A 7,935-nucleotide genomic window follows, 5' to 3' on the forward strand; every position below is an offset into this window, starting at 1 on the left:
GTCATGATAGAAATCAGTTCTGCAAGTCAGAATTCAGACAGAGTAAAAGTCATGACAGTCCGTTCACAGCATAAACAGCTGGAAGATGCCGGAGACGCCGTCCGGAGCTGTGTGTCCTGTGATGCAGACGACGTGCTCCAACTCGGGCACCTGAGACGCGTCAGTGCCGAGCCTGGAGGCAGATAGCGTTGGAATCCAGTGTGGAAGCTGTAAACATACCTGCTTTCGTTTTATTTCAGTAACCCACTCTATTACTGACAGACAGCTGGGTGACAGCGTTGGAATCCAGTGTGGAAGCTGTAAACATACCTGCCTTTCGTTTTATTTCAGTAACCCACTCTATTATTGACAGACAGCTGGGTCATGTGGGGTTTTTTCATTGCATAGAATCTAAGAAGAAATGAAAGCTTGCCATGCAAACTTCGCTCATCAAATGGACCCCATGGGAAAGAAAAAGCCAGATGTCACCATCCCGGGGTCTGTGGTTTGGAAGGAGTAGAGGAGCGAGGAATTGAAGCTCATCACAGCAAACTTGCCCCTCCCCCCGAGCCTGCCCTTGGCCCTGCGTTGGCTAGTGGCACGTCGGTCACTCGCCCAGCACCGCCGGCCACCCCCGCGACAACCCTGGGAACCAGGGTTACAGACAAGCCAGGGTTCAAAGCCAGTCTCAGGCACTCGCTCAGGGACCCCCCTGACCCCGGCTTCAGCTTAGTGTCCTGACCCCCTCCCAGGGTCTCCTGTTTGAACATCTGTCAACATCTGTCTCCAAGGGTCTGGTCTTCACTCACAAACCATCTGACCAGGAGACATTTTAAAGAGCGAAAAAATAAATGCAATCCAAAAGAGAGAACTCAGTTTTAAAATTGGGAGTATGCGGCCTGCCTGCAGCCAAACCACCAGCTTCTGTCGAGTCTCCTCCCGAAGCCAAAGCTGGGGTTTATGACCCTGCAGAGAGCCCAGGGCAGAGCTCAGAAAGGACAGCATTCAACAGACAAAGGAGGGGGAAGTGGGCCTGCGGGGTGAGACCGGGGATGGGGAGGCCTGGGGCTGAGCAGTGGGACCTAGGGGGTGAGCCTGGGGGTGAGGGGTGAGGCCTGGGGGGCAGTGCGCTGTGCAGGAGGCCTGGTGGGGGGGTGGCCTGTGGGGAGAGGTCCCTCTGCTGCTGATTGCCTGCAGTGCTAGATGCACAGGCTGACAGAAAATGCTTATCAAAGAGAATCTCCCCAAGTTGATCATAATTGATGCGATGTTCTGTGTCAAATCACTTCCTGTTTCCTGATTGTGGATAAGAAAAATGTGATTTAATCAGAGCATTTGCCACAGTTCAGAGCCCCCGCAGACGAAGCCAGGTGCAGCCTGCCCTTCGCAGAAACACCAGGGTGATCCAGGAGGCAAGGCATCTGCTCACAACCACGGCCACAAACCAGCCACAGGCACAGCCACAAACACAGCCACAGCCACACCCACACCCACAGCCACACCCACACCCACAGCCACAAACAGCCACAGGAGGAAAAACTGCAGACGCCCCAGGAAGAAATGGAGGGCGACTCCACAACAGACCCCCGCCTTGCCAGAGTTAGCTTGTGAGGCCGTCAGCTCCTGGAAGAGGCTGGGTGGAGGGGACACAGGTGGAACCACGGCTCTACCCGGTGCCTCTACACTGCCCAGGACGGCCCTGCTTGCTCGGGAACGTCAGCTGCAACCCACACTCGTTCAGGCAGAACTGCTGTCTCATCCCCATTTCACATCTGAACAAATCCAGAATCAGAAAGAAGGGACCTGCGCAGTTGCGTGGCCCGCAGGCTCAGGGTCTGGCCCCCCCAGTGATGCCTTCAAGCCCTCCCGCTCTGGGGGAGGGGAACAGAAGGAGCGGCCCTCCACCCGACAAGCCCTTCCTGAACCTCAGGGAGCTCTGCGCCGCCTGAAACGGGCCCCAACCCTGCATGTGTCCCAGGCACACTTACAAGCACTAAAGATACAGAAGCATCAGAAGATGAGCAAGGTCTCCGCTCTTGAGTAACTCAGAATATTCTAAGAGTAGAAGCAGCAGATACAACAATAATAGCTAAGGCACATGGTGGGCGAAGAGACAGTGGTGACATGGGCGTGTCACAGAGTTCTGGGGGGACCACTCTCAGGACACGGGGCCTAGTGAAGGCTCCCCCACAACATGGGACCCACGAAGATGCCTAGAGGGGCCACTGGAACAAGAGATGAGTCTGCACAGCCCCTGAGCTGTGAACACGCCCGGCGAGGGCCAGGGTTGGGCTGTGCAAGGGAGGGCTCCATGGTGGGGGGGGTCCCACTTTGAGCGCAGGGGACCATGGGAGAGCAGCAGGCTTCTCCCTAAGTGGAGTGGGAGCCATGGAAAGGGGTTGAGTGGAGGTCCCCGCTCCTGGCTGAGCTCACAGCAGGCCTGTCTGGGCACTACAGGTTCAAGGGCAGCAGGGGGTCTCTAAGGAGGCAGTGGCATTAAACCAGGCGAGAGCTGCCAAGAGCCAGAACAGGGGGAGAAGGGCGCTCCGGACAAGTGTGAGGGCAGAGCCTGCAGGATTTGCTGATGGACCAGGTGGGGAGTGAGGGGACAGCCAAGGGTCACCCCAGGGTTCGACCTCCGCCACAGGAAGCGTGGAGTGACTGGGAAGACAAGGGAGCGCTGAGCAGACTGCCTCCTCTGCAGACGATCGTAGCTTCATCGCCCCGACGCCCCCTCTGTGCACGTCCAGAGGACTCACCCCAGACTCATCACCATTATGCACGAAAACCTTCCAAAGGTCCGCATTCCCATCCGACAGAAACGATGAAGAAATGCCTTTTGGCTGAAAAATGACCCTTAGTGTACGTGGTGAACACATTCCGATGGAGACTGCCATGGAACACCAGGAAGACGAACCCTGCACGCGGGAGACTCCGTGTTTGTCAATCACGCTCTCTTTTCTCAGTAGAATCTAGAAATGCAAATTATTCGTTTCTACCAAGGGTCAGGCATTCTACCCGCTTCTGTGTACACGCGAGAAGGGCTGGAAGCCAGCAGTGTGGGTACGGACGCCCAGGTCCCTAAAGGCACACCTCAGCCTCTCGGCAGACAGAAGAGCCAGCCCCGCCTTGCTCGTCGCTGCTGCCTTTCTCTCCTCTCGGAATCCCAGCCCCACCAGCTAGTTCTCGCCGGGACACAGCGTCGCCTTGACGTCTGCGGACCCCAGCCTCTCGCTCTCCACTTTCGCCCTGCCCGACGCGGCACCACGTGCGTCTTTGGAAAATGCGAGCGTGGCAGTCCTCTTCATCTCTCACTTTCTTCAGCCTCTTCCTGTGACCTACGAGCCAGAGCCCCGACTCCTGGAGTGCGTGTCCCACCCTCCCTGGCTGCAGCTCTCTCCCCGCCGGCTTGACCTCCCGTCCCCCTGCCAACCCTACGCTGAGCCTCCGGAGACCGTTCTCTTTCCTGAACACAACGCGGTGGCCTGTGCTCCCCCCACACTCTCCGATGCCCGCAGCGCCATCCACTGTACTGCCAACCCCTCCCCATCCTTGCAGACCCACCTGCAGATCAGTCCTGAGAGGCCTGCCAAGATCCACCCCCCACCGCGAGGCTGGGCACCCCTTGCAGATATACCTCCGTCAAAACCTGAGCGTTACGCCCACCCCCTGTGTCTTCGGCCCTGACTCACCTGGAAGCCCCACTTCCGAGGCTGCAGCCTGATGCACCTGCTGCCTTTACAGAGAGTGAGCCTCCTGCCCGGAAGCACACGACGCTCGACTGTCTCCAAACTGCGGTCTCAGAGCTCAAGCTCTCTGGTTTGGTCCCCTCGGACCTGGACACATGATCTGGAATCAGGAAGGAATGTGTGAATGTACAGAACAAGCATCTTGAACTAAAGACTGAAATGTAGGCAAAGGCGGCGACAGAAACCTTCAGAAAACCAAGCCAGTGAACTAGAACCGCAAGGAGGATAAGATGAGCAGATGTGAACTGTGAGACAGAACCTAAGAGCAGACGAGCCCCAGAGCCCCAGTCTAGAATTCTGAGTAAGCAGGAAGCATCAGGGCAAGGCTGAAGACATCCCAGGTGAACCGAGAGACTCAAATATTAACCTCAGGAAGGGTCACTGAATATCATGGAAGAATTATTAAACATCTTAGTGAAACATCGATCTCATATAAACAGTCTTAAAGATATCAGCAATGTCATTAGCAATGACCATGTTAGCAATGAGGTCACAGATTCCCTATAAATGAAAATAATCAGGTCCCTATTAAACACGATACGTGAGAATAATTTTAAAACTTTCAAAGATTATTACTTACAAAAGGTTATATTCAAATTCAAGGCTAACAAAAAGACCTGGCCCGAAAAGCAAATTAATTATAGGAGTTATGAAAGAAACTTTTGAGAACAATCAAATCAGAGTAGAATTTAAAACTACAAGAATGGTTGAACAGAGTATTTAAAAAGAGAGTAAACGATGTGATAAGTAAAGCATAAGATTGGACCAATTCTCAAAAAGAACTAGAAACAATATGGACAGAAATTAACGATGTGTTACCCAACAGCACTGTCCATAGTCAGGGTCTGGAATGACAGCGTCAGTGACTGAAGGATTAATCAGAACGAAAACGCTGAGTGTCTGTTCTTAGGAATGGGAGGAGGGCTTGGAGGAGAATGGATACACGTGTATGCGGGTCCCTTCCCTGCTCACCTGAAACTGTCACAACATTGTTAATCTGCTATACCCCAGTACAAAATGTTGTTGCTGTAAAAAATAAAAATTAAAAAAAAGACATTCGTGATGTTGATGTGCTCTGAAAAAACATGTTATCTCTCCAGGATGAAAGTGCATTGCGTATATCTAATTGCAAAAATAAAACTCTAAAACAATCATTAAAACATTAAAAAAAAAAACAGAAATCACAAGTATGACGAAGACATTTAGAATTAAAAAGCAACCACACACAACTGCAATGCCGAAGAGATCCACCTAAGCCAAAATGACAGGGCAAGGTTCAAAATCGAGAAACCAACAAAAAGACATCAAGTAAATATAAACAATGCAGGGAAATAAGACTAGGAGTAGTAAGCAATAAAGGATATGAGAAAACTGCATTAAAAGGAACACAGAAGATCATAACGATTTCATCATACATGAAACGCACAGTGAAGAACTGTGATACGGGCTGTGATCTCTACCTCCATGCGACAAAACTGAAAGAAGTTTTTTAATTTAAAAAAGGTGAATTTGGAAAAAATTCGAAATAATTTTTAAGTTAAATAAATAAAGTGAAACTATTACTACAAACAACTTAGTAATTAGTGGTGATAAAACTACAATAGAAACAGTGAGATTTTTTGGGGGGGGTGGTCTTCAAAATCACTGCAGATGGTGACTGCAGCCATGAAATTAAAAGACGCTTACTCCTTGGAAGGAAACTTATGACCAACCTAGACAGCATATTAAAAGGCAGAGACATTACTTTGCCAATGAAGGTCCGTCTAGTCAAGGCTATGGTTTTCCCGTGGTCATGTATGGATGTGAGAGTTGGACTGTGAAGAAGGCTGAGCACCAAAGAATTGATGCTTTTGAACTGTGGTGTTGGAGAAGACTCTTGAGAGTCCCTTGGACTGCAAGGAGATCCAACCAGTCCATCCTAAAGGAAATGAGTCCTAAATATTCATTGGAAGGACTGATGCTGAACCTGAAATTCCAATACTTGGGCACCTGACATGAAGAACTGACTCATTTGAAAAGACCCTGATGCTGGGAAAGATTGAAGGTGGGAGGAGAAGGGGACGACAGAGGCTGAGACGGTTGGATGGCATCACCGACTCAATGGACATGAGTTTGAGTAAACTCTGGGAGTTGGTGATGGACAGGGAGGCCTGGCGTGCTGCAGTCCATGGGGTCAAAAAGAGTCGGACACGACTGAGTGGCTGAACTGAACTGAACTGAAGGCTACAGATGAAAATTTATGGACTCTAGTCAGGAGAAATTCATATCCTTCATCATCTGCATTGTTATTCAAAACTGAAATTAAAGAAATGCAATTCAAAACTACATAGTACAATGCTTTCACCCTGAAATGAGCCGAAATTATTTTAATAACAATTAGGGAGATTGTAGGCTTCCCGGGTGGCCTCAGTGGTAAAGAATCTACCTGCCCATGCAGGAGACCCAGGTTGGATCCCTGGGTCGGGAAGATCCCCTGGAGGATGAAATGGCAGCCCACTCCAGTACTCTTCCCTGGAGACTCCCATGGCCAGAGGAGACCGTCAGGCCATAGTCCTGGGGTCACAAAAGAGTCGGACATGACCGAGACTAAACAACACAAAGAGGGAGACTGTAAAGAAATGTTCAGTCTCACCTCATCCCAGTGGAAATGGACGTGAGCGAAACCTTTCAGAAATTTGTCAGTAAGCAGCCAAAGCCTTGCGATGGTAAGTTCCCTTCGTGACCCAGCAATTCCACTCTTAGGAATTTATCTTAAGAAGATAAACTATCACAGAAGTATAAAAAGGTTTACTTCCAAGCACTTTCCTCCCAGCGTCCTTTGTAGTGGAGACGCTCTGGGAACGCAGCAGGAGCCAAGTGACAGGGTCCGTCCAGGGAGACCCTTGCAGTGACGAGTGCCCGGCGCTGCTCACAGGGTGGACGGGTCTGTCTGTGCAGGTGAGCGGGAGGTGCAGTGGAGGCCAGGTTCATCACAAGCAAAAGTGCTCACAAACACACGTGCCCACAGATAAACACCACGCCTTCACATCCTCACACACGTGCCCACAGATAAACACCACGCCTTCACATCCTCACAACCCCGACTGCTACAGAGGAGAAGCGAGAGGTGGTTCAGGCTTGGGTTTGGACCTCTGTTTCCTAATTTTCTATCATGAGTGTGAGTAATTGGCCATCCTTCTGGTTAAAGTTACTAGACCAAAACAGAACGTGAGGGAAGGCGGTGACTGTTGGTCATTGACCTGCTTGGCATCACTCTTCTGTACCCAGCTGAGCGGGTCCCTCTCAGAGACAGCGAAGACAGGACGTGGACTGAGCATACGTTAGGACAAGTCGCTCCTTTAACTGCAAAGAAAGGGGGTCTCAGAGAAGGCAAGGGACTCGCGAGGCCCACTCAGAGTTCTGCACAGTATATGGGTCAGCATCTCCACCACCAGACTCAGCTCAGGGCCCTGAAAGACCCCAGCTCTACAGGAAATGAATTCTGCCCTGAAAAGGAGAGCAGGGAGCCTCCGAAGTGCGGCTTTTACTAACGTGAAGACCCCTCATTATCCCCCTGCTCATCGCTGAACATGACTCGACGGCAGGAGTGTCTGTACGTCACCCCTAACTTGATCCCGACACCACAGAGGGGCAGTGGAGGCAGGGACACGCGTCTGCCTCCCCCAGCAGCACCTGGGTTCCGTCCTGGCAGCATTGCGGGGGAGATGCCCCTTCTCTGTCGTAACCCCGGAGGAGCCAGTACTGAAGCATCGACCCCAAGCTTGTTTTGAAATCTGACTGGATTGCAAAGGGTGATTTACTTTCCAGTGTGGGGCCAGCAGTCGGGGCACCTGTCAAGTGGCTCCAGGAAGTCCCCTCAGCTAAAGAGGAATTGTACTCACAGCTTTTGGCTGACGTCTCCCCCTCAGGGGCTTTGAAAGTGATTATGAAAAGAGAATCCTTGAAAGGGAAAACGAAAGTCAGACTTCCCAGAGCAGCCTTGGTGGGCACTCGGTCAGGATGTGTCTCCATGGAAACCAAGGTCGGCTCTGGAACTGGAGAGGCGGCCATCACACCCTTGCGCTCGGGGTGGGTGGTGGGGAACCCCAACTGCCAGAGACCCACACAGGGGACAGAGACCCTGCAAATCCTCCTGAGGGTTCTTGCCCTCCTGACGCCGAGACGAGGCCTGAGCCAGGCTCTGAAGTAGGATGTGACTCAGCAACAG

At 51.5% G+C, this 7,935-nt stretch overlaps 1 long non-coding RNA gene across 1 annotated transcript; it reads right to left on the minus strand.

Annotated features, from left to right (window-relative positions):
- Positions 1-2,745: 2,745 nt before the first annotated feature.
- LOC138988944 (uncharacterized) lies at positions 2,746-7,697 on the minus strand. The gene is made up of 3 exons (XR_011465212.1): positions 7,610-7,697; positions 3,672-3,828; positions 2,746-2,951 (listed from the first exon to the last, which is right to left on the minus strand). It is a non-coding gene; the product is annotated as an uncharacterized lncRNA (long non-coding RNA).
- Positions 7,698-7,935: the final 238 nt, after the last annotated feature.

This window comes from Bos mutus, chromosome 8, assembly GCF_027580195.1.
Source record: "Bos mutus isolate GX-2022 chromosome 8, NWIPB_WYAK_1.1, whole genome shotgun sequence".
NCBI lineage: Eukaryota > Metazoa > Chordata > Mammalia > Artiodactyla > Bovidae > Bos > Bos mutus.